The 26,173-nt window shown below is 44.3% G+C and overlaps 1 protein-coding gene across 7 annotated transcripts in view; it reads right to left on the reverse strand.

Moving 5' to 3' along the window:
- Positions 1-26,173, reverse strand: part of CLCN3 (chloride voltage-gated channel 3) — a 1,613,231-nt gene that overhangs the window by 606,070 nt on the left and 980,988 nt on the right. The window lies entirely within an intron of this gene.

A 26,173-nucleotide genomic window follows, 5' to 3' on the forward strand; every position in this document is an offset into this window, starting at 1 on the left:
CCTGGATGCAAAACCCTTAGTAAAGAGATGTGCCACATAGAAGGACTTTCTGACCACAGTAGCAATGTGGTGGTCAAAAGAGAGGTTGCTGTCAAACTGTGTTCCCAGATCTCTTATAACGCCTTCTGTGTTCATTGGACTACCATCGATGTGGTAATTCATGGGAACTGAGTTTTTCACAAAGGTGATGACAACACATTTTATGGCTTTATGCTTAAGGCAATGATTCTGACACCAGTCGTTGGTCTCAGTGAGGCCTTTCTGTAGGATGTCAACATCACTTGGTGAGTTAATAATGGCTCCTAACTTGCAATTATCTGTGAACATTGTCAGCCAGAGTCCCTTCGTGTTGGCCTAGACTGCTGATGAGAAGTAGATAACAAAAAGGAGAGGACCCAGGACCGATCCCTCTGGGACTCCACTCGTGACTAGTCGTCAGTCTGACTTGGAGTCAGCTACTTTCACACACGGGCTCTATCTGTGAGGCAGTTTGCAACCCGGAGGTTGATGCCTAGCTTAAATGAATCTACAGTTTCAATCGCTGAGAGTTGTATTAAATATTCACCTTTCCATTTATGTTTCCCAAACCTCATATGCTTAAGTTTTTATGAACTAATCAGCAAATTATTATCCTGTGCCCATATGGTCAATTTTAGTCAAGTTCTTTCGCAGACATGCCTTATCTGTAACACATGTAATCAGTTTACTCAATTTCAGGTCATCTGCATATAAACTGTAGAACACCTCAGATGAAAAAGTTAGGTCTGAAAGATATAAGTTAAATAACTAAGGGCCTAGGACAGAGCCCTGTGGGACACCCTGACTGTAACCAAGAATTTCACCTATCTAATTCCTGTATGATACTTGCCATGTCCTATTTGTGAACCATGTGGCTATCTTATCAAGAACAGCTCAATACCTCGTAGTTTTAATTTATTAATCAGTGTTTTATGCATGACCCTGTCAAATGCTGAAGTTAAATCTATATAAATCACATCACAGCACAAGTTTTCATTCATGTTATATTGTTACAGAACATCACGTTACATGTGGCAACAGATCTATTTTTAACATATGCATGTTGATATATGGTTTCAAGTCCCAACCTATCCATTTCTGACAATAACTTATCTAACAGTATCTTCTCCATTATTTTTCCACAACATGAAAGTAGACTTAAGGGTCTGTATGACTCTGGGTTGTTCCTAGTCCCCTTTCCCTTAAAGACAGGTTTAATAAATGCACATCTTAATCTTGAGGAATCTCCCCATATTTATATATTACCTAGTAAATAATAGATATAATGGTATTGTGAGCTCTTCCTGCAGTGTTCTCAGGTCATTATTACCAATTCCATCTCATCCCTGTGCTTTGTCTGGATCCAGTTTGCACAGTTCTTTTTCAACACAATCTAATTTGACTCCAGTATCTGTGGATGTCCTTACATTCACCGCTGCAGTATTCCTTACTAATGGGATTCCCTGCCCTGAAGCCCTCCATCTAGCCAGTTTACAAAAGATTTTCGTTGCTTTAAGGTACGCAGAACGTCACCTGCTTACTTCTTGCGTAAGGTAGGGCATAAAGGTGATGTTAAGGAATACCATCCTCTGAACTTTTTAACTGCCGATCTGTTGCATACATCCATGTTTCTGTTCTAGCCCTCTCAGTTGCAGATAAGTACCCAGTTGGGTTTTTGTTACTTTTTCTGTTTTGTTTAGTACTGTTTGGAGTTAATGTCATCCAGGAAGAGTAAATGCCAGTGTGGGAGACTGAATCCCCATAAAGACTGTTACGATAAGTGCCTTTTTTGCCTTGGTGCTGTTCACGACCATACGTCTTGTTCAATTTGTCAGGCGTTTGTCCCCAAAACTCTTTGAAATAGGCTTTCTTCCCTTTCCTTGTACCTTGAGAACTTTTAGTCATTTACTTACTATAATGATAGATGTATGGGATCCATCTCGCCTACATTCTTGACAGATGGGCTCGGAGCCGAGAATCGGCTCCGACTCGGCCGATACTAAAGCATGAAGTCTCTCATTGGCTGGGCCAAACCCTATACCAGGATGCACCTCGCCCAAACCCCCAGATCTTGTTTGCCCCACAATAACTCATCCACAAGCACCAATCCAACCAGAAAAAGTATGGCAGGAGAGAAAAAACAATACTTCCTGGAGACCAACACAACAGGTAGGGGGAAGGAGGGCGGGTATGTAAGAATGTAGGCGAGATGGATCCCATACATCTATCGTTATGGTAAGTACATAACTAAAAGATGTAATGTGATCCCATCACGCCTACATTCTTGACAGATGGGACAGCGTCCCTAGCACCTTGATCCTGGGAGGCTCACTGGAAGACATTCCTGAGCACTGTGGAACCAAAGGACACCCGATCCCTGGACGCCACATCCAATTTATAATGAGAAATAAAGGTATATGGAGAAGCCCAAGTGGCTGCCGCACATATCTCATCCACAAACAGTCTGGCATGGAAGGCCACTGAAGTTGCCATAGCCCTAATAGAATGCGCTCTAACTGGAAATGGAAGGTCCCTCCCTGTTGATGCATAAATAAATGAAACAGAACCCCTGATCCACCTGGCAATAGTGGACTTGGTTACTGCTTTGCCAATTCTGTTGTCCGCAAAGACCACAAACAGCTGGTCTGACTTGCTGTGCTGTTGTGTCCTGTCTAAATAAAACCTCAGTTGTCTATGCACATCCAACTGATGAAGTCTGTATTCTGCCTCACTTGAAAAATTTGGAAAGAAAACTGGTAGCTCTATCGATTGTTGCAGACAAAGAGCAGAAGAAACCTTAGGAAGGAATGACGGGTTTAACCGTAGGGAGACTCTATCCTTATGAAAGATCAGATAAGTAGCGTTGACAGAGAGGGCTTGAATCTCTGAAACCCTTCTGGCTGATGTAATAGCTACCAAGAAGGCGGTCTTCCAAGATAAGAACTTTATGTCACAAGTGGCCGCCAGCTCGAAGGGAGGAGACGTCAAGGCTCCTAGAACCACACTGAGATCCCATGGCAATACAGGTTGTGACACCGGGGGGGCGAAGTAACCAAGCTCTCTTGAGGAAGGCCTTGCACAATTTATGACTCATGAGCGAGGGCTCAAAGGCTACATATGGTAGTTAGAAATCGCTGCCAATTGGACTTTAAGGGTGAAGACAGAGGAACCCTGTTGAAAAAGTGTTGCCAGAAAATCTAGTACTGCCGAAACTGGGGCAGTCAGAGGGTCAAGGTTGTGCCGCTGGGTCCAAACGGCAAACCTCTTCCATTTATTGGAATATAACACCTTAGTGGAAGCCCTGTGGGAAGAAGACAGTATCCGGACCACCTGCGGTGAGAGGATATGCTGTCTGACTAATGTCGGAAGTGGAGCAGCCAAGCTGCTAGCTTGAGAGTCTGCAGAGAAGGATGGGGCTGACCCGACTGCAGGGTCAGGAGGTCTGGAACTGGATCCAGAATCCAAGGACCCTCCACTGCATACTTCCGGAGGAAGGGAAACCAAACTTGGCGGGGCCAGCGTGGAGCGATCAGAGTCATACTGCTTCTCAAACGGATCACCTTCTGAATCACCTTTGGTAGTAGAGGGACCGGAGGGAAGGCGTAGAGCAGACCGGAGGGCCAATTGTGGACTAGAGCATCCCTGGGTGACTCCCCTGGAGGAGGAATCAGGGAGAAGTCGCTGCACTTCGCATTCCAGGGGCTGGCGAAAAGGTCGCAGCAGGGAAATCCCCACTCGTAGAAGATGCGAGCCGCTACTTGGTTGTTCAGGGACCACTCGTGAGGCATCAGAATAACTCTGCTCAGTCTGCTATCACATTGGACTTCCCCGGAATGTGCATTGCTACCAGAAACCTCTGGGAGGCGATCGCCCATTGCCACACTGGTTTCCTCCCTGCTTGTTTAGGTACCAGACCACTGACATATTGTCTGAGAATACCGCGATGGTACCCTTTGGAAGAGAGGAGTGCAGTGCCTGCAACACTAGGAGCACTGCCCTCATTTCCAGCACATTGATGTGCAAGTGGGTTTCGTGATCCTGCCATGTGCCCTGGACCATCCTGCCCAGATAATGCCCCCCCCCTCTATCTGGGAGGCGTCCATGGTCACTGTGGCAACGGGAGGGGGAGGACAGAATGACTTCCCTTGGTTCAGGTTGGAGGGGAGGAGCCACCAACGAAGATCCCACCGGCAGGATTCTGTAATGAGAATCGGGTGGGATAGTGGCAGCTCTTGGTATGACCACTGGGTCGATAGGAGCCATTGGAGAACTTGCATATGCAGTCTTGCCAGAGGGACCAGAAGAATGGAAGCAGCCATCGATCCTAAAAGCTGAAGAATCATCCTGGCTGGGGCTTTCTGTCGAGGCAGAAAGGCTAGTACTTGGTCCTGTAATATCTTTATCCTTTCTGTTGGCAGAAATGCTCGCATCTCTACAGAGTCTAGCTCTGCGCCTATAAAGGCGCCACGCTGTGATGGCAGCAATACAGACTTTTCCCAGTTGAATGTGATTCCTAACCAATGACCCAACTGGATGGTGGCACACATGGCTAGAGTGAGGAGATGCCTGGTGGGGGCGGAGAAGAGCCAGTCGTCTAGATACGGAAACACCTGGAATCCCAAATGTCTCAGGTGAGCCGTCACCACTGCCAGACATTTGGTAAATACCCTGGGGGCTGTGGTGAGACCAAAGGGCAGGGCCCAGAACTGAAAGTGACGGGTTCCCAGGCGGAAGCGTAAATGAACCTGGGCGCTCGGTTTATATTGATATGATAGTAAGCATCCTTGAGGTCGATGGAGCACATCCATACTCCTTTTTCCAGCAACGTGAAAATAGACTAACATGACCATCCAAAACTTGGACGTTTTTAAGAAGCGGTTTAGGCGGCTGAGGTCCAGAATGGGTCTCAAGTCCCGTGTTCTTTTGGGCACCAAAAATAACCTTGAGTAAGTTCCTAATCTGGTCTGGTCTGCGGGGACTGGCTGGATGACTCCCTTTTCGAGCAGCTTTGCGACTTCTATAGCTGCTTGATCCCGCTGACTGGGTGGTATGTCCGAGATTCTCCTTGACAGTGGAGGGGGATGGATAAAGGGAATGGTATAACCTCCGGCGATGATACAAAGCACCCACTGATCCTGGGTGATGGAACCCCAGGCCCTTGGATGCTCTGAAAATCGACCCCCAACTGGCTCCGGAGACGCACAATCGGGCAGTCCCTCAGGGACGCTGGAAGGAGGGACCACGAAAAGATTCACAGTCTCCTGTGTTGCGGGGGCCTCTGCCGCCTCTAGGGCGACGTCTTCCAGAATAGTTCCCCCCTGGAAGGGGGGTCACTTTGATGGGCAGGGAAAGACTTTTGGGACTTCCTGAACCACATCTTCCCTCCCCTCTGAGCCTTGGGATAAGGTCTCGAAGGGAGGGAAAAACGGGCTCCAACGGCAGACAAAGTCTTGCCCTCTTGCTCGCATCTAGTGAGTGTGTCTTTCACTTTGGGTCCAAAAAGAGAGGACCCGTCGAATGGAGCGTCTGTGAAAGAAGACGTGAACACCTCCACAAAGTGACACAAGCGCATCCAGGCTTGCCTCCTAAGGGCTATGCCCGAACTCGCTGCCCTACTCACCCCCTCGGCTGCATACGATATGAGCCTCATGGACGAGTTAACAATAGACGAAAGGGTAGACAGCTGGACGTTGACGGACTGCGTCAATGCCTCAGGCACGTTACCCGAAAGGGTATCTCCTAACTCCTTTATGAGATCCCTTTGGAGCCTCGTAAAATGACAAATAATTCAGCGACCGCAGGGTAAAGGTCGCTGAAGTTAGGGTACGCTTCCCGTACCTATCCATGCTCCTGGGCTCCTTGTTAGGAGGATGGATAGATGTAGACGCCTCTGCCACATCTTGCTGGGTGGCAGACTCCACCACCATAGCATCTATCGGAACTCCCTTAGTCAGAAGCTCTTTGCCCGGGGAGCAGACAAAAATTTGTTGAGGTGAGAAGGAACTGGCTCCACAGAATCAGGGTGCTCCCACACCCTTCGACAGATAAGGTCGAGCAATTCATCGAAGGGTGGAGACACCCAGGAGGCGGAGGGCTGGGCTCCGAAGGCCTTGAGGAAGACCGACTCCTCCACGGAAGGGGTTTTGGATGGCCAGTCGCCCCTCTGTCTCAAGATCTTCAGGACATCGGAGAACAAGACATCATCAGTGGACGATTTAAGGGACCCTTCTGCATCATCAAGGTCGGTGTCCGAGGTGACAGACTCATCCGGGGAGTCTATGTGCTTCCTCTTGCACAATTTTTTCCAGGGGGGGGGGCTCTTCAGAAAAGGACTCTGAATGCTCCTCGGAAAAGGGGGGACCATGCATGGAGGAATCCTCAGGCCTCGGAGCTGCACTGTCCGAAGATAGGGGGGCACCAGAAGCTCTAGTTGCCCTGTCTAGGGAAGGAGTCACAGATTCTGGTGAAGTCACTAGAGATTTGTCCAGCGCACTCCTCATCGCCTCGAAGGCGGGCCCACCAGAATCTGAAGAAAGGCCCGCCTGCGAGACCATGACCAGCGTCGGGGTCCGCCTAGCCGAGGCACCAAGTGGGAGACTCGGGGCTGAAACCAGAGGCCTTGACAAATCCCCCTCAGGCTCAGCCGAGGACACCCGAGAGCCGAAACCCCTGGAAGGAACAGAAAGGATCGGAGTTGAAGACGGAGCCGACAGACTAGCAGTGGGTCTTGGAACCATCTCAGGGGCTTCACCCGACTCTGCAAGCTCCGTCTCCGACGACACCAGGGTTGTCGGAGGAAGAAAGGACGGTATCGAAAAAGCTGGCTCCGGCCTTTGGTCTGGAGCTGAAAATAATTTGGATAAGACAGGTGACTGAAGGAGCCTCTGGACCACGCTATCTAAATCCGAGTCTGAAAGCCTGGAGGACCTGGAGGAAATAGACGGGGGCCGAGAAACTCTTCCTATCAGCTCCGAGGTAAAACTAGGATGTTGACTACTAATCGGCTCCAGAAGAATCGGAGCCGAGGAGGACTCGACCAGCACGGAGACCCCCTTTGGCTCCGACGGTTCAGGAGCCGACGAAACTGACCCTGGAGCCGAAATTCTCACCTGCGGCTCCAAAGCCAATGGAGCCAAGGCAAACTCGGTTTCGAAGTCTCTATCCTGTGGCTCCGAGACCAATGGAGCCGAGGAAGGAGACCGAGACTTGGATCTTCTCTCCTGAGGCTCCGAGAGCAATGGAGCCGAGGAAGAAGACCCCAACATGTATCCTATATCTTGTGGCTCCAAAGGCAGTGGAGCCGAGGAAGAGGACAAAGATTCGGTTCTTTTTTCTGGTGGCTCCGATGGACTTGTCGGAGCCGAAGACTTCTTTTTCTTCGGTTTCAAAGAGGGAGAAGAAATAGCCTCCTCAAAGACAGGTCTTATTAAACCTCTTAAAATCAACTTATTTTTCCTCTCCTGTAACACACGAGAGGAGAAGGCATGGCAAACACTGCAAGACTCTTGCAAGTGTTTAGCCCCTAAGCAATAAACACAGACGGCATGGCCATCTGTTAAGGACATTTTATAGCCACATTTTGAACATTTTTTGAAGCCAGACGGCTTATGTTCTTTTTTTACTAGACATAACAGCAGTCACTCACAACACAAGGATGGGAAGGGAGGGAAGAGCTCTAACTAAAACGCTCGAAGAGATAGGGCAAAGGCTCTCTAACTCAAACGGGTCTAGCCCGCCAAACAAGAGACATCACACAACAACCAGAAAACACAACACAATCAATCACAAGGGTAGAAAATAGCTATTGAAATAGCGGTTTGGTTATGAAATTTTAAAGCTAAGAGCAAAAAAACTACCCTAAAAGGCCAAAAAAGAAGGGTACTTAGCCACAGCCAAGTCGAGACCACGTCATTACTTCAGAAGTGGCAAACGAGATCTGGGGGTTTGGGCGAGGTGCATCCTGGGATAGGGGGTTGGCCAGCCAATGAGAGACTTCGTGCATTAGTATCGGCTGAGTCAGAGCCGATTCTCGGCTCCGAGCCCATCTGTCAAGAATGTAGGTGAGATAGGATCACATTACATCCAGTGACTTAAGCTTCTTACTGCGGGTTACTATGGATGGAACTTCCTGCCCCGAGGGTCAGCCGTCTGGGAAGACAAAGGTGCATAAAGTAAGGCCGGAATCTTCCTCTGTCCAGCCTCTGCCGGGTGTTTCTCCTGAGGTTATTATGCACCAGAAGGCTCACCCTGTTGTTTTGTCAGATTCTTCTACCGCATCTGGGTTGGAGAACGGTGAGGATTTGACAGGCAGCATGTCCGACAAGGCTTTGTAGGCGTCATTTTGGGAGTTCAGAGGGAATCACAGTTGACTGTTTCCAAGGGGTCTAATGGGGTTCCGCAGTTTCTCTTTGGGAAGAGGGTCCTACTGCAGTTGGGGAATTCCATCCTGAGTCTAAGTCTTCTCAGTTTTCAAAGACGGATGTCCCTTTGAAGAAGAAACAGAAAACTATCAATGTTTCTTCTCCTAGGGATCCACAAAGTGAGTGACAGGCCTTTACTCAGGGGTTATTTAATGCTTTACTGTTGTTGCGGTCTCCTCAAGGAGTTTCAGTTCCTGCTCCTCCTTTGTCTGCCTCTTCCCCTAAAAGGCCCAGAGACTTCCACTCTTCTAAGGTGGATTCTGATGATGATTAGCCTTGCATATTCTGCCCAGATTCCTTCTCCTTTAGACTACGGGTCTGGATGAGGAGGATTCTCAAACTCTTGATAATCCATCTGAAGAAATTTCCTTTGGGGATATGATCTCTAGGATGATGGACCTTAAATGGGACTGTAATGAACGAAATAAGCTCCAGGCCACCAACACGATAAAAAATTCCACAGCTTTTAATAAATCCAACAAAACATGAGCGCTTTCGTCTCGATGCAAGACTCCATCAGATAAAACAGTACTACTGCTACACTTGTTATATATAATACCCTATGACCTAAACAATTAAAATTTTAAAGCGACACCGACAGCTAAAAAATGCATTGCTTAACAATTTTATATAAAAACCATGAATCAAATATTGTACCACTTTTTTTGTATAGAAAACATCATTGTATAAATTATACATAAAATGTAATTAAATAAGTAAATATAAATACAACTATAAGTGGGACTGTGCCCAAGTTTCAGATAACCATAAGAGATACTATGAGTTAATGCAAATGGAATCTCCTAAACCTGCAGCCATTCCTCCTGTCCTGGCAAGCCCTTACGGCTTTGTCCACCTTTTTTGATATTTCATGAGGACAGGGTGTCTTTGCGTACTAATCCTTCTTTTATGCCTAAGGTGGTTAATGAGTTGTCACTTAATCAGTCTATTAATTTACCTACCTTTTTCACTCTCCGCAATCGGACAGTGAGAGGGTGCTACATACTTTAGATGTGCATAGACAGCTCAGATTTTATTTGAATAAAACTAAAGCTATCAGGAAGTCTGACCAGTTATTTGTTTCCTTTTATCCTAGGTCTTTAGGTTTGGCTATTTCCAAGCAAACTATTTCTACTTGGATTTCAAAAGCTATTTGCTTTTGTTACACTTTTCATGACGAGAGACTTCCTTCTTCTGTTAAGGCTCATTCCACTAGAGCTGTGACTTCTTCTGGTGCTTTTCCAGGAGCTTAGATGCTAATTCTATTCTTGAAGCTGCTTAGATGCTAATTCTATTCTTGAAGCTGCTACCTGGACTTCTGTGCATACCTTTACCAAACATTACCAGTTGGATGATATCTCCAGAGCCAAAGCTGGTTTTGCTGCTGCCATACTTCTTGAGCTTTTGCATTCTCCCATTAGTAAGGAATACTGCAGCGGTGAATGTAAGGACATAGTACAGTTGTGTAAAATCTTACCCATAACGGTAGATGTCCTTGCCTTCACCGCTGCAGTATTTACTCTGTCTCCATCCCCCTGGTCTTTTTCCCTTCCTGGCTGTGCAGGATTTCCTTGGTTTTCCTTGGACTGCTGTTCCTACTGGGTCAATCTGTTCGGAGGATGGTACGCCTGAATGTCACCTTTATGCCCTAACTTACGCAAGGAGTAAGCAGGTGACGTTCTGCCTACCTTAAAGCAATGGAAATCTTTTGCAAACTGGCCAGACAGAGGGCTTCATGGCAGGAAATCCCATTAGTAAGGAATACTGCAACAGTGAAGGCAATGACATCTACCATTACGGTAAGATTTTACACAACTGTACTTTATCTGGATATCACTAGGACAACTTAATCACCCACTTTGTGGAGCTAAACTGTTTTGCATAAGATTTTGTAATATATCTATAATCTGTTGTGTCTGAGAATAAATTTTCGAATCTATACACAGTTTATCAACTTGTATGTCTTTTTTCCTTCCACATCTTATGTATCTATAAAAAGGTTTCCTATTGCGCTCAATGTCTTTATATAATTTTTCTTCAAATCTTTCTTGATCTTGTCTCACGCTATGCTTAATTTGTTTGTCCAGCTTGTTTATTTCAGTTTTCAAAGCTTTCAAAGTTGTAGTTTGACCTCTTTTCTATTTCTTATATTTTTTTGTCTTTCACCTTAATCAGGTATCTTGTTCTTATGGAAATATATACCCCTGGCTTATTTTTGTCTAGAACTTGATGTTTAATATTTTTTGAATTTTTTTGTACTCAGTTTCTCTTTCAAAACTTTCCACATTCTAGCTGCAGTTTTTCCACTGTATACATCACTCCAGTTAGTTTTACGTAGTGACTGTTTTGTTTTCATATAATCTGTAATTAATCTTCTGTGCATTGGTTTAAATTTCAGTTTGGCAGAATTATCTAGTAACAAATTAAACTTTATAAACTCATGATCACTGCAAATCAACGGTGGTAAAACTTGACCTGAAGTAATGTAATTTCTTTAGGAACACAAAGAATGTCTAGTATGTTCTGTTCCCTGGTAGGCTTGTTTTTACAATATGAAGCAAATGTTGTTCCCGAAAATACTTTGTAAATAACTTCCTTACTAATGTTGAATCAATATTATTCCAGCCTGTTTCTGATAAATTTAAGTCCACAGCTATTATTATTTTCCATGCAAGAAATGTATGAAGTCCTCTAGGTCATCAGCACTTGACTTTGGTGGTCTATACACTCCAACAACTGTTATATGTTCCAGAGTTGTCTTTATTGTCACAGTTACAAAGTCTACAGTATTGGGGTTATCACTGAATCACAGGTCTTTAATCCCTATCATAACACCTCCACCTGATTATTTGTTAGGATGCCTGTTACATTAAATATATTTATATCCTGACAGAACTTGTTTGCAGTCACTGTTCCTTAACCATGTTTTACAAACAATAACATCAATCCAATTTAAAAAAAAAAACTTTAATATTAATGCTCCTAGCATTAACAACCATCACAGACGCATCAAATGCTGTTATATGTGAAATGTTGAATTTTCGACCTGGCAAAAATCCTGCCTAATCTTTTTCAAATATTGAAAAATATCTGCTGCAAAAATTCTCTTCATGATCTTGACAAATACACAACTGCGGTGGTGGTGCTGCGGTAGCATTGTCGCCTCACAGTAAGATGCTGTCCGGTTCGATTCTCAGCTAGAGCATCTTCTGTGTGGAGACATGCGTGAATGGGTGTACCTTCGTTGAAGGTTGTGCATCAGGGCTGGCAACTTGGCACGTAAAAATCTACTGCCAATCATTAGCGGACCGGAGTTCCGCTGTGGCGACCCCTAACCGGGAAAAGCCGAAAGACACAAAATCTTGACAAATACACACCATCCTGACTAAACACATATGTGCCCAAAACTAGGCTTGGATGCTCTACACATTTCCATTTTTTAAAACGGGATTTTTTTCCATGTAGGTATTTACCCAAAAATCTTTTCATTCACAGTGATTTATGAAAAATACGTCCTAACACTAGTACAAGCTACACTATCTAAGAAGGCTGTAAGTTCCCTACTAAAAGAGCCCTTGCGGATGACATTATTTGTACCAACATGAATTAAAAACAGATCTGTACTTCCTTACACTGAGGTGTTCCAAGGCTTGTCTCATCTTCTATTTTTGCTCCTGGCAAGCATAACACTATTCTACGTTCATTATCTTTTCTGCAAATCAGTTCCTCTAATAACTGAATTTCCAGTTACAAGAATATTGTTTTTTTTTCTCAAACACTTTTATTGAATTATCACTTGTGACATAGAGAAATTTACATTCATATAAAAGTAATCAAACTATACTAACATAAACATTATACTTCACTTACATTACTATATATCATACAATTTAAGCAACATTACATAAACTATTCAATTCCTGCCTTTTTTTAAAGAAATCTCTTTATTAAACCATCAATTACTTCAAAGGCAATCATACATTTATATAAATGAAAACTAATCATGATGACACAATCCTCAAATCATACTCACACACTCCCAGTTGCAAACGTTGCACATCACATATTCCACCCAATCTTTCTCACTGAAACATTACACAGCTCATTTGTCCTTCCACCTTTTAAACTTCATTTCTCCCTTGTGTGCACTGTTCCTACAATTCCCATTTTTTTCCTATGTTTTATTTATTTATTTTATTTTACATTTACCATATGTAATTTGCTCCTACCTTTTCTAAAGATCTCAATTCCAGTTGTTTGATCTCTGTTACCATATTCACTACTTCCAGTACAGCTGGTTAAGATTTTGATTTCCATTTTCTAGTAACTGTTTTTTTTTTTTTTTTTTTTTTTTGGCAACCACCATTTTTAGAAATAGCAAGGCCTTACCATATTCTAGGCAAATCCGACTCTGTATCATAGCTCAGAAAAATCATCTCCCTCTTCAGACCAAGCTGCCCACCCAGCATCTCCGAGTCTGCACCCAGCAGGAAATCTTTAAAGTCTGCCAACTCACCGCACTCCTTGAAAAAAAATATTTTCTGACCAGGTCTTAAGAATCTTTAACTTCTAATACAGCAATATGTGCAATTGTTAAAAAGGAATGATCTTCATCACCATTAATCTTATTAATCCCACGGTTTTCATTGCGTATTAAATTTGCACGTACACAATCCTCACTCAGCTGGTTTTGTACATCCACAGCTTGATCCATGTTGTCAAAATCTGTCTTTCTCATCTTTTTTCTTATGGTAATGTTCATCAATCCTTCCATGTTCAATTGTGATTTCTTCCTTTTCACCTGTCCTTTGCCTCTTTTTTCTACCTTTAAACTTGCACAAAGCACCGGGAAACCATCAGTCTTGACGGTCCGTTTATTGTACACACGAGAACACATACACCAACCACAGACCAGAACAAGAATAACGTTGTGATAGAATTCCTTTTACATTTTCGTCATCCAGACTTCATCAGATCAACTGTTCCCTCCAAAAAAAGAAGTTATGTCTTACCATAACATTCCATCTGTATTGTTGATCCTCATTCAGTCATTACGTATGGGTATCGGTTCTGAGATCGGAACTGAGCCGTCCATTTTCCAAGCTCGCGTCAGCTTCAAACTCTCGAGCTAAACTCTTACCCACAATTCCCCTCTCCCTGTTACCTCAGATTGAGTTTGCAAGTTAAAGAAGGTAGAGGCTACCTCTGGTCAAATAGCCTAAGAGAACTGGATGGTTAGATCCACTAGAAACCACAGGAGGGAGGGTCGTAATGACTGAACGAGGATCAACAATACATATGGAACGTTATACGACATAACTTTATCTGATATTGTTAATCCTCGTTCATTCCTTACGTATGGGACAGAGTCCCCAGCTACCTCTATTCCTGGTAGGCTCTTATGGAAGGACATTCCTGAGCACCATAGAACCGAAAGATGCTCTTCCCCTGGAGGCCAAATCCAATTTGTAATGATTGATGAAGGTATGAGGCATAGACTAAGTTGCAGCTGCATAGATGTCATGTAAAAGAAGCTCTGGCATGGAAGGCAGCAGAAGTTGCCACTGACCTTGTTGAATGAGCTTTCATGGTAGTAGGCAACCAGATATTACGTTGTGTGTAAATAAAGGTCACACAGTCCTTCAACCATCTAGCTAATGTGACCTTAGCAACAGCCGATCTTAATCTAGATCCAGAAAAGGCCAAAAATAACTGGTCAGATTTACGAAAGGGTTTAGTCCTGTTAAGGTAAAAACGGACTTGCCTGTGTATATCAAGGGCATGTAGGCAATACTCTCCTCTGTTTGAATGGTTGGGGAAGAAAACTGGCAATTCAATGGCTTGATTAATGGACATTTCAGAGATCACTTTAGGCAGAAATGAAGGATTAGTTCTCAGAGACACTCTCTCTCTATGAAAAATCAAGTATGGACTCTTGATACATAAAGCTTGGAGTTCAGAAATATGTCTGGCAGAAGTAATAGCGACCAAAAAGAAGGTTTTCCATGACAAATACTTGAGGTCACAAGAAGAGGCTGGTACAAAAGGCGCCATTGTCAGAGCTTGTAGAGATAATGATAAATCCCATGGTTGAATAGGTTCTCTAAAAGGTGGCTTCAGATGATTCACACCTTTTATGAAGGTCTTGCACAACTTATGGGACATAAGAGAGGAATCTTGGACACCCTCATGAAAATTAGAAATTGCAGCCAAATGAACTCTTATGGTAGAGGCCAATAGACCCGATTGAAACAGGTCGGCCAGATAGTTTAGTATTATCGACACTGGTGCTGAAAAGGGGTCTACTTGTTTATTTTTCAGCAAACAGGTAAATCTTTTCCACTTGCTCAGATAAGTAATTCTAGTGGAAGACTTATGAGAAGCAATGAGAATATCACGTACTGGTAAAAGAAAGATCATTCTGCCTGGCAATCAAGGGAATTGGAGTAGCCAAGCCGTTAGCTTCAGGCTGTTCAGGTTGGGATGAATCAGGTTCTGTGGGTGTGAGATCAACTCTGGGATTGGATGGAGGATCCATGGTTGATCTAGTAGGTGAGGGCAAAGGACTGGGAACCAAATCTGTCATGGCCAATATGGTGCTATGAGGATTACCTTGCTCTTCAACTGACGGGCTTTCTTCAGAAACTGGGGAATGAGCGGAAAGGGCGGAAATGTGTAGAGAAGACCCGAGGGCCAATCGTAGACTAGAGCGTCCCTGGGTGACTGTCCTGGAGGGGGAATCAGGGCGAAGTAGTTGCTGCATTTGTAGTTGGCCGGGGATACAAAGAGGTCACAGCAAGGATGGCCCCAGCGGTGGATGATCTCCACCGCTATCAAGAGATTCAGGGACCACTTGTGAGGTTGCAGAATGAACCTGCTGAGTCTGTCTGCTATCACGTTGGAACTCCCGGGAATGTGCGTTGCTAAAAGAAAATGGTTGGTAGCCATCACCCACTGCCATATCCTCATGGCCTCTCGACAAAGGGGGTAAGATTTGGTTCTACCTTGCTTGTTGATTTACCAGACCACCGCCATGTTGTCTGATTGAATTGCAATTGTCCCAGACGGCAGCAGGGGATGGAATGCTTGCAATGCCAGAAGCACCGCCCTCAGCCCTAGAACATTTATATGCAGATGGGCCTCCAGTTGGGACCAAGTGCCTTGGACTGTCTGTCCCGGACATAGCCCCCCCCCACCCCATCAGGGAGGCATCCATGGTCACTGTGGCCTTGGATTGCTGGGGGGAAAAGGGGCGAGACCATTGAGAGAGATTGTGTGTCATCCACCAATTTAAATCCTGTTTGCACCTGTGGGTTACTCAAATCATGGCTGAAAGAGGATGCTGAAAGAGATACCATTGGGTGAGCAGTAGACATTGTAGAAGCCTCATGTGAAACCTGGCCAGGGGAACAATGGTGATGGAGGCTGCCATGGAACCCAACAGCTGTAGAACTGAGTGAGCCGTGGATTTTTCCTTTGAAAGGATTGGAATTAGTTGTTGCTTTATCCTTAAAATTCTGTGCTCTGGAATAGCAACTCTGCAGTTTTTTTCTGTCCAAGATAACCCCTATGAATTCTGTCGACTGAGATGAGGTGAGATTGGATTTCTGCCAGTTTATGTTATGCCTAGACTTTGAGCAGCGAGGAGAGAGTATGCCAGGGCTTTTTCCAGTAGATGTCTGGTGGGGGCGGAAATGAGCCAGTCATCTAGGTATGGAAACACCTGGAATCCTTGAAGTCGCAAGTGATCTGTGACAACTGCCATGCACTTTGTGAACACTCTGGGGGCTGTAGAGAGTCCGAAGGGCAGTACTCTGAACTGGTAGTGACTGGCTCCCACACGGAAGCACAGAAATCTTCTTGATGACCTGTCCACCTTTATGTGGTAGTATGCATCTTGAAGAGCTATAGAGCACATCCAATCTTCTTTTTCCAAAAACGGGAGGATAGACTGTATAGTGACCATCCAGAACTGTTGTACTGTCACAAACTTGTTCAATACACTGAGATCCAAAATTGGTCTCCAGTCCCCGGTTTTCTTTGGCACCAAAAATAGTCTTGAGTAGAATCTGGCTCCTATCTGGTCTGGAGGGACTATTTGAATAACTCTTTCTTAGCAGCCTGTCTATCTCTAGTGCTGCTTCTTCCCTTTGACTGGGTGGAACGTCGGGAAGATTTTTTTGAAGGGACGGGACAAAGATCGAAGGGGATATGATAACCTCTGGTTATGATCCTTTGTACCCAAGAATCGGTGGTGATGGTTAGCCAGGCAGAAGGGTACAGAGAGAAACATCCCCCAACCACCTCCACAGGAAAGGAGTTGGGCCGCTCTTCAGGAGCGCTGGTAGGATTGGCCAGGTAAAGAGTCCCTGGAACCCTGGTTACGCGGTCCCCCTCTGCCCCGAAAGAAGCGTCTTCCCTGTGAGTTCCCCCTCTGCCTCTGGAGGAGAACTCGGCCTGTGTGTCACGGAAAGGACCCTGAGATTTCTTGAACCATATCTTACCACTCGTTTGGTTTCTGGAGAAAGCATGTTGAGGGGAAGAATAACGGACACCTATGGCAGAAAGGATCTTACAATCAATCTTGTTCACATTTGGCCAGTGTGCTTTTAACTTTGGGCCCAAACAACAAGTAGGGCTCAATGGGGGAATTAAGAAAGGAAGACTTAAAAGGTTCCGCAAAGTTGCACAAGCGCATCCAGGCGTGTCGTCTCAAGACCGCAGCTGAAACAGCTGCTCCTTCTGATGCATGATATATCAATCACATAGAGGAGTTAGATATAGACTCAATGGTGGCCAGCTGAGAGGCCACTTTGTCATGGACCTCATCAGACACTGCACCAAACAAGGTTTCAGAGAGCTCAGAAACCAGATCCTTTTGAAGCCTGGTAAAATGTGCACATAATTCAGGGACCTGATAGCAAAGGTTGCTGAAGCAAAAGTGCACTTCCCTATTCCGTCCAGGGCCCGGGACTCTCTGTTAGGTGGATGGACAGTATGGCTTTCTTCTTCTGCCAGATCCATTTTTGTTGCGGCCACCATCACAAAAGCATCTACAGGAAGACCTTTGGACCAATGGGGATCTGAAGCAGGAGGGGACAAGATCTTATCTGGCCTCCAGGGAATAGCTTCAATAGTATCATGGGCCTTCCAAGCACGCTGCACGATGAATTTGACAAGTTCATCGGCAGGTGGAGTTACCCAGGAGGTAGGGGGCTGGGTGCAAAAAGCCTGCAGGAACACAGATTCCTCAGGGGTCAGATTAGAGGGCTGCCAGTCACCTCTCTGTTTCAGGATTTCAAGGATATCACCAAAGGATACCTCAGAGGGTGACCGAGGGGATCCTTCTCCCTCATCGAAATCTGTGTCTTCGGTGAGAGACTCCTCTGTGGAGTCCATGTGCTTCCTCTTACACAAACTTTTCTGGTGGACCTCCTAAGCGGGAGAAGCTGGGGAAGACAACGGAAAAGGGAATTCTGGAGGGAATATGTCCTGAGGCCCTTGCACCCAGTGTCCACTAGGTGTGACTTGTGAAACCAGTGTACCAGAGGAGGGCGGAGGTATAGACAGTCCGGTATCGCCAGCAGCAGCGAAAGCCTTCTCCATCAGTTGGAAGGCTGGTCCACCTGGAGAGGAGTGAATGTCAAGGACAGGGGGCATTCCTCCCCTAAGTTGCTCAGCCTGCCGACTTGGAGTCCCTGGATGGCTGTGGAGCAGCAAGCTATGCGTGTCACAGTTGACATCCTGGGTCATAGCAAAACTATCTTGCCAGAAAGGCAACTGTGGTTCCTTAGTGAGATCCATAAAGGGAACCGCAGAAGGGGAAGACTGTACTATATCCATGGACTTCAAAAGCAATGAAGGAGGAGAATAAGTAGGTGGCTGGAGATGGGTAATCACCTCCCAAGGAAGGATAGTCCCTGGGGATTGGAATACTTCTGCCAAAGAATGCCTGGTCCACAAGACGCAACACATCATGTTCAGAAAGACTTCTAGTGGACCTCACAGAAACTGAGGGAGAAACAGATCTGTCCACAAAGGAGGCAGACTTGGTGCCCATCTCATCTGACCGCACCAAGGACAACGGTGCAGAGAAAGACTGAACTACTGTAGTCTGCACCGAAGAAGTCATCGGTGCCAATGTCATTATTTGCACCGACACAGGGATCGGTGCCAAAGTGGTTGTCGGTGCCAAAACTGGAACTGACAAAACTGGAGTCAGTAATAAAGGCCTTGGTTCAGAGGAAGATCTCGGAGCCGACGCAGTCAAGGTCTGCCCCAACTGAACGGTCGGTGCCGATACAGTGGTAAAGGTCTGAACCGAGGAGCCCCTCCGTGCCGATATGTAAAAGGCTGCAGGAGAGGACAGAGCCAAAATCACTAATGGAGCCGAGGGCCTCAGTGCCGAAGGTCTGGGCACCGAAAGCACTGGGGCTGACGGAGAGAGCTCTGTAGCAGAAATTTTAGCCTTTTTAGATTTTGGTTGGTGAGAGTCCCCAGCAAGGGACGAAGGCAAGGATTTAGCCTTAGTAGAAACATCCATTTTCTTATGGGCTTTAGGAGAGGTTGAGACCTCTGACCCAGAAATAGCCTCTGAAAAGGGAGATTTTAGAAGTCCCTTCAGTATCAGCTTACTTTTCTTTTCTAACAAAGTTCTATTAGAAAAGTTTTCACATATAGTACAAGGTGGTTTGTATCCACAATCAGAACATCGCTTAAGCCCCGGACTACCCTTTTTACCTGCCATATTAACAAAAAGAAAATACCAACAATGGTACAAGATAGTACCCGAAGGTATGAAAGAGAAAAGGAAAGGGATTACCAATGATGGGAAGGAGAAATTACCTCGTGGTAAAAAGGGTAAGTAAAGGACAGAAAAAAAAAACCTGAGGAAATTATGAACGCTAGATGCGACAGGGCAAGAGACAATAAAATATCAACTTTTCTGACAGAAAAGTAATTTGTAAAGCAATTAAACAACAATTGACTGTACTTAGCTCAGGAAAAGTAGCTTGACAAGAATGGATGGCAACGCGGCAAACGAAATATGAGGTAACAGGGAGAGGGGAATTGTGGGTAAGAGTTTAACTCGAGAGTTTGAAGCGGACACGAGCTTGGAAAATGGCTGGCTCGGTTCCAAGCTCGGAACAGATACCCATACGTAAGGAATGAACGAGGATTAACAATATCAGATTAAACATTTATATAGCTCTTGTCAATTTAAAACATCCAATAAAGTAACAGTGTCAATCATTAATAAAAACGTAATTAACCCTAAACTGTCTCAATGTGATTACACTATATAAAACAGTTATAAAACATAAATATAACACATAACCTGTTGTTAGCCATATCTTATGAAAACAGTAAGTATTATGAAATCAAATACATCAAATGTTTAAGTACAAAGGTTTAAAATACGCTTGCTAAAATTGTTTAACAATGATTTAAAAACAAGTTTGCCATCTGGTGGAATAACCTCGTATAGACCATGCAACAGAAAGTGTTAAAATGTTCAAGACAATTTTTAAAAAAATAAAAACATAAACGAGTGTGTAAGTTAATATGTGTTCAGAGACATCGTACACATCATAAAATATATATATGTGTGTGTATATTAGGAGAAACCAGTTCCTCAAACTGTTTTATAACTTAGCAGATCTAAGTTTTAATACTGGTTTTAAAGTTAGCATTTCATTAAGCCCTGGTGAGTTACTAGCATCCAAAATTAACTGCCAGTATAACTCCCTGTATTCCAGTCAAGTTTCCCATGGATCACCCCTAGGATTCAGGGGGACAACCTCTATAACAAAAAATTGAAAATCAGCTTTATCACATGTTTGTGTATGTTTGTACAGAGCATTTTTGACATTTTTCTTTCTAATATCATAGACATGCTCATACATTCTTTGCTTCAATTTTCTTTCAGTTTTGCCTATATAGAAGGAGTCGCAGGCCACACATAAAACAATATATACCACCCCGGTGGTATTACAGTTTGCAAAAACCTTTGGTGTTTGTTTTTTCCTACAACCCAAAAATATAGAGTCACCTTCTTTTATTTTAGAACAGGGGCAACTCCCACATTTGTGCGTGCCTTTTTTGTTGCTGTTGTAAAAATCTATACAGGCTCCTTCTAAAATATTCTTGATGTTCCGTCCCTTTCTACAAACACATTTAAAAGGTTGTTCAAAAATGGGTTTCAGGTCAGACAAACTGGCAAATTTATTCCATTCATTACTAATGATGTTCCTTATTAAGTTACTTTCTCCATCAAATGTAGAAACCAAGGCTGACTGATATCTTTTTCCTTCCGGTTGAAATTCAGAATTAATGTCTAGTGTGTTTGTACAATAAGAAATATTAACCAAACCAGAAGTATTTCCTAAAATTGGTGCAAAAAACCTCAGCTTTGGCCGGCTAAGAACTAGCTGTATTCAACTGGATGTATAAGAGAATTTAAGTACCTTTATCTGCACTTTTTTTTTCAAAAAATACAGTATTTAAATTGATTTTAACTGTGTTGCAGGAATATTAACTGAACTGGAAGTTAGTCAGTGTTTGCTGAATTTTGTTATTTGCTAGTAATTACAGGTGTGGGGGTAGCCACATTCTTTGATTTCCTGTCCTTGCCTATTTAAGTGGTACAGTGTGAAATATTTTCTGCTTAAAAACCTCAGCTTTGGCCGGCTAAGAACTAGCTGTATTCAACTGGACGTATAAGAGAATTTAAGTACCTTTATCTGCACTTTTTTCCAAAAATACAGTATTTAAATTGATTTTAACTGTGTTGCAGGAATATTAACTGAACTGGTAGTTTTGAGTCTGCTCTTCAGTTAGTCCCACCCACCCTCTTTGTTTTTGTTTTGGTGTTAATCTCAGTGGCCTTGAAAATGCCCGCCCCTCTTGTAAATTTGTGTTTGGATACTCCTTCTGGGCCCATCTCATTTGCTCACTCAACTGAGTGCAGTGAGATCATATTCTGATTTCAGGCACTCCTACTGTGTAGAAAGAGAGCATCTGGGAAACAGAAAAAAAAATGAAGCTTGTTTCCTGCCTTTCCTGTTAAGTGGTATAGACTATTTGTAGGCTTCTGAGCCCCCAAGCCCTTCTGTGTTGGAGGGAAGCCTTCTAGCTTAGTTTTGTTTTTCTTATAACTAGCCAGTTTTCTAGTTTCAGCACTCAAATCTGTTTCTTTGATCTCAGCACTTGTTCAGAAAAAAAAATCATCTGCTTTTACTGTACTTGTGTTTCTACCTACTTTATTTTACTTTTGCATCATCTTAAAAGTACTCAATTGTATTTATTACTGCTTGGTGTAACTCATTCTAAGCCTTTTGGTTTAAACACTTGGGCTTCGGACCAGTTGTTTTGCACTGAGAGGGTTTGTGGTCTGCACTGTAGTGGCAGAACAGGTAGCTTACATCCTTCTAGGTTGGGAACTGCTGATTGAGGGCTCAGTGTCTGTTATTCTAAAAGTGTATTAATTCTGGTTTAAGCACTTGGGCTTTCAGGCCAGTTATTTTACATTAAGAGGGTTCGTGGTCTGCACTCTTGTGGGAGGAGGGGCTGGACTCTGCCCTTCTGAGATGGGAATTTCTGGTTAAAGGCTTATAGTGCATGCATATCTGAACTGCTTCTTACTGAAGTTGGTGCTGGATCTAGCTTTGTTTGTGTAACTTGAGCACTAATCCAGGCATTCTCTAAAGTATTCAATTGTATTTATTACTGCTTGGTAGTAACTTGATTAAAGTGTAGCTATCATTCTAAGTCTTTTGGATTAAGCACTTGGGCTTCAGACCAGTTGTTTTACATTAGGAAGGTTTGTGGCATGCACTGTGGTGGCAGGACAGGTAGCTTTCATCCTTCTAAGTTAGGAACTGATGATTGAGAGCCCAGTGTCTGTTATTCTTAAAGTGTATTAGTTCTGGTTTAAGCACTTGGGCTTCAGGCCAGTTATTTTACATTAAGAAGGTTTGTGGTCTGCACTCTTGTGGGAGAAGAGGCTGGACTCTGCCCTTCTGAGCTGGGAATTTCTGGTTAAAGGTTTATAGTGCCTGAATATTTGAACTGTATCTTACTGAAATTGGTACACCTTGTTTGCTGTAGCATAGACTAGATCCAGGCCTGCTGAATCTAGCTTTGTTTATATGCTTGTTGTTTGTTTGCTTGTTGTTATTTCCCTGGAACGCTAATTCCACCTAATACGCGGCTTCTCAGTGCTTCTGTGGATCCCTAGTGATATCTGCATTGCTTACTGTACTTATTTTCTTGTTTCACTTGAAAGAAAGTTACTGTTTGTCGTTTTTGCATTTAAGTTACCTGTAACACATTGCACTTAAGTTACCTGGCACTTGCTCACTAAAGCAATTATATAAGTCAGCACTAAAAATTAAAAGCACTACACCCTCACTCCCCACTGGCCCTTGTTTTCAATTATAAAGGAATTCCCAATATTATTCTAGCATGTCCAAAGGTCAGTTGTCAATCTCCTCTCCGGTCCAGCTGGTGAATCTGGGAATCTTGAGGCAATGTTACAACTGCCTCATGTACACAGACAACCCTCTCCTCCTCCCAACAAATTCTAACACATGTGAGAGATGCAACCATATAGCCAAACTGGAGGCTAAGCTCTCTCAACTCAGTACTGGCATAACCAGTCAGGAGGAGAAGGAAACCACACTCACTACCATTCCAGTCTCACATAGACCTACCACGACAGCAAACCAAACACATAATCACACAAAAACATACTCGGAGGCTCTAAATAAAGATCTGCCTAAGCAGCAGAGACCTCCAAAGCAGACACCCAAGCAACCGCTACCCCAAAACAAAACACGTGCAACACATATCTCACAAAGCCAGTGTGTCGAACAGTCATAGCCCTTAAGACTAAACAACACAACTGATACACTTGTAATAGGTGACTCTATCGTCAGGCACACTGACGTCCCGCTCACCAGGCTGAACAAGGAGAGGGTAATGGTGAGCAGCCTGTCGGGTGCTAAGATCCGCCACATAACACAAGCACTCCGGTCACTCCAAGGCAAGTACAAATATGACTCAGTCATTGTCCATGCTAGTGTGAATGACCTGAGATGTACCTCCCTGGACTACATGAAAAGAGACATAGAGGAGCTGTCTGAGCATGTAGCCCAGGCCGGTATGACCTTGACCTTGAGTAACATCTTACCGTCACCAAGAATGAGACAAGATGATCAATTTCAACAAGTGGCTTAAGTACTGGTGTCATTCAGAGGGGATCCAGAGCCTGTCAGCTTGGGATGATATGCTCGACAAGCCACGATGCTTCGCTAGGGACGGCTTGCACCTGTCACCCCTGGGCTTTCGGATATTGGCAAAGGCTCTTGCTAACCCCATAGTGCCATTTTTAGACAAGGCTCAAAAGACAAACCCATAGGTATCACAAGGGATAAGAAACTAAGAGTAATGCTACTCAATGCCAGAAGTCTAAATCTCAAGATGCACGCACTCGAAACTCTCCTTAGCATGGAGAACATCGATATCTGTGCAGTAACAGAAACCTGGTTCAGGGCTCCCGAGAGCATCCCAGCACTACCAGGTTATACCTTATACCATGCTTTTCGGCCCCAAAACTTGGACCGAACCACAAAAGGAGGGGGAGTATCTATATTCAAAGATACCCACACCTCCAGGTTGGTGGCAAAGCACGAAACATCAGAGACTATCCATGTGCAACTAACAGTGGGTAAAACTGCCTTCCAGTTTATAGCCTGCTACAGACCACCCTCCCAAACCCAGGAACCCCACTCGGCCTTCCTGAGAACACTGGAAAATATGAAGGTCTCTCCAAACACCATTATATTGGGCGACTTCAACTACCCAAACATAGACTGGGAGCGTTACTCTAGCTCCAACACCCTATCCCAAAGGTTCCTAGAATTTATAAACTCAAATGCTATGGAACAACTTGTTATCACTCCCACAAGAGGGGAAAACATACTGGACCTGATCATCACCAACATGGGGACTCTATGCTCCAGACCAGAAGTGTATCCCTCACTGGTAAGATCAGACCATAAACTAATCTCACTGGATATTTGCATCCCGACCCCAACCCCTGCCCAGAAAACCACAGTGAAAAACTTCTCTAAAGCAAATTTCACACTCCTCAAAACTGAGGTGGAATCCTTTAAAGCCCCCGGGCCTGTGGAAAATACGGCCCAGACCACAGAATCCTTTATAAATGCATTCTATGAACACCTTCAGGAATGCATGGATCATGCGATCCCAAATAAAACCAAGACCCAATCCTCCAAAGGCAGACGTCCTGTCTTGTGGACCCCAGCCATAAACAAACTATACAATAGAAGGAGGAAGCTACTAAATGATAGAGCAAAATCCCAAAAAGGGAAGGCATCACTGATCAGTATTAGCAAAAAACTACGGGCACTCATAAAATTGTCTAAGGCCAGCTTCGAGAGAAAAATTGCACAGGACACTAAAGGATAATCACAAGGCTTTCTTTAGTTATGTTAGGAACCTGGGTGGCAATTCCCAGATATGCTCAGAATTAGTCCAAAATGACAAAAAATACACCGAACCCACAGACATCGCCAACATCCTAGCTGAAAGGTTCAGCGCAAACTTCTCCCTCCCCACCAAAAGGGCAAATATCTATCCCAGCGGAGTGCTGCCCCCCTGACATCTCAGATGCTCAGGTAAGAGCCGCCCTCTACAAAGCAAAAAACACAGCATTAATGGGACCAGACAGTGTCCCGGGCTGCGTCCTACATGAACTCCAAGAAGAGCTAAACCCAAACATAAAACTACTGTTCAATCTCAGCCTTACTACAGGATATGTGCCCAAAGAGTGGCGTACAGCAACAGTGGTCCCTCTCCATAAAGGTGGTGCCTCAACAGATCCTGGAAACTATCGCCCCATAAGCCTGACTAGCTTGGTCTGCAAAGCTATGGAAAGGATCATCATGGACCTCGTAAATAAAGCTATTGGGGACCTACAGACACTGGATCCTACCCAGTTTGGTTTTGTTAAGGGCAGATCCTGCCTCTTAAACCTGGTTGATTTCTTTGAAACAGTCACCAAGGCCATTGACGAGGGGAAGGTGGTCCACACAGCCTACCTGGACCTTGCAAAAGCCTTCGATACAATACCCCACTCGGGCATTATAGATAAGCTCACCAGCTTAAATATAAACCCCTATGTCACTAGATGGATTGCAAACTGGCTCAAGGACAGAACCCACATGGTTAGAATTGCTGGAGCCATGTCAGACTCCAAACCAGTTACAAGTGGTGTCCCACAAGGCTCAGTCCTGAGACCTCTCTTGTTCGGTATATATTTCTCGGAGGTATAGGCCAACACGGAAGGACTGTGGCTGACCAAGTTCGCAGATGACTGCAAACTGGGCGCCATAATAGACTCTCCAGCCGACACAAGCATCCTCCAAAAGGGCCTCATAGAAACAGACAACTGGTGCCAGAGCCATGGCCTCAAGCTAAATGCCAAAAAGTGTATAGTCATCCCCTTTGGCAAAAACAAAGTGCCCACAAATTACCACATAGGTGGTAATCCATTAAGTACAGAAGAAGTAATTAGGGACCCAAGTTGATAGCAATCTCTCATTTGACAACTACGTGGCCAAACTGGTTAGAAAAACATTTTATATAGCCCACCTAATCATGAAGGGATGAGGGGAGGTCATCGTGCCTCTTTACTCATCCCTCATCAG

This window comes from Protopterus annectens, chromosome 2.part1 (genome assembly GCF_019279795.1).
Source record: "Protopterus annectens isolate FY-2018-M chromosome 2.part1, PAN1.0, whole genome shotgun sequence".
In the NCBI taxonomy this organism is placed as follows: Eukaryota; Metazoa; Chordata; order Ceratodontiformes; family Protopteridae; genus Protopterus; species Protopterus annectens.